Here is a 1834-nt window from a genome sequence, read left to right as displayed (position 1 = left end):
CCATGTCTCAAGGCTTAAAAAATAACATTTAACCTGTCTCCTCCCCTTAATCTACACTGATTGACATGGATTTAACAAGTGACAGCAATAAGGGACCATAGCATTCACCTGGTCAGTATGTCATGAATAGAGCAGGTGTCTTTAATGTTTTGTACACAGTGTGTGCTGCTGCTACTCTGTTTACTACCTATCCTGATTGCCTAGTCACTTTACCCCTACCTAAATGTACATATTACCTCAACTACCTTGTACCCCTTCACATTAACTCCTTGTATATTGCCTCTTTATTTTATTGTTACTACTTCAAAAAAAATAAAATGTTTACTTTTTAACTGCATTGTTGGGAAAGGGCTCTTAAGTAAGCATTTCACTGTGAAGTCTACATCTGTTGTATTCAGCGCTTGTGATAAGTTGATTTGAATTTAACTCTAATGTTGGCAATATAATGTCAACATTTGAGTGAAATTCTTGGCTATGGTAGTGCACACCTTTTAATCCACTGACTGTGTAACTGTACACTTCAGAGAATGGGGACCTTAACGCATCCATGGCTCAGATTTTTTTTGGGGGAGAGTGGTTAAACCTATACTAGCCCTTGATCATGACTATTCCATTACACATAAATCATTGGACAAAGGCGTCTTCTGTAGGGGAATCTGAACATTAACACACGTCGCTTGCGGTACAGTATTGGAAGCGTAAGGGAGAAAGCAGAATGCCGCCTAGAATTTGAGCGTTATACCTACACCATCCCTCAGCTTTAGCCTATACCAAACTAGGCCGAAGTGGCGTGTTTCCATTGAGGCAAACAATAGACTCAGTCTTGTGTTTCAACTAACCAAATATGTAGACTAGGGGGTTAACAAAATTGGAAGACTAAATGTGTGTGAACACAGCTCATCAAAATGACCATGTCATAAACCATTTATTATACTGTTATAGCCATAAAGAAAAGTACAAAAGAGATTACTGTCAGATGGTAACTTGCATGTCCTTTTTTTGTTCCAGAGGAAGATGCCCGAAAGAAATGGAGAAATCTGAGGGATGTGTTTACGAGGAAAGTGAAAGCAGATCGGATTCGTGGTGGCAAAGGGAAGGCCCTCAAAAAATGGCGATACAGTGAATTAATGGCATTTCTGATCCCATACATACAGCGAGGTCGAGGCACTGGCGGCAACAATAGCACAGAGGAGTTTGATGATGGAAAAGATGACACAACTAGCAACTCTGATGTACTGATTGATCTTGATGGAAGTGTGGTTGATACCAAGATGTCACCACCATTGGACAACAACTTGCATGAGATGTCATGGAAAGATTCCTGGCAAACAGCTGGACAGGGAGACAATGAGGATGAGATGTTTTTCATGAGCCTTCTCCCTCACCTCAAGCGGTTACCTTACAAGAAGAAGTGTGCAATTAAGCTGAAATTCCACCAACTTCTCCATGATGCTGAATTTGAGGACGCAGATTAGTGAATCTATATTTTGTATCAAGGATTTGGGACTTTCTTAGGACAGAACATTTTGATGGAAAAGCACACAAATCTTACAAATTCTGAGTATGAGCCCACCAATGATGTTCCAGTGTGGGAGTGATGGACGGGAGAGGGCTGTAGTTTAATGACAACCGAACTGAATTAGAAACATTTTTTTTTTTTTGTAGCCTAATATTTGTGGAGAGGGCTGCTGTAAACATATATACCCTGTTTACATTATATATATATATATATATATATACAGTGCCTTGCGAACGTATTCACCCCCTTGACATTTTTCCTATTTTGTTGCCTTACAACCTGGAATTAAAATAGATTTTTCGGGGGTTTGTGTCG

The sequence above is a fragment of the Oncorhynchus mykiss genome, chromosome 25 (assembly GCF_013265735.2).
Source record: "Oncorhynchus mykiss isolate Arlee chromosome 25, USDA_OmykA_1.1, whole genome shotgun sequence".
Taxonomy (NCBI): Eukaryota; Metazoa; Chordata; class Actinopteri; order Salmoniformes; family Salmonidae; genus Oncorhynchus; species Oncorhynchus mykiss.
This window is presented reverse-complemented; position numbering follows the sequence as displayed.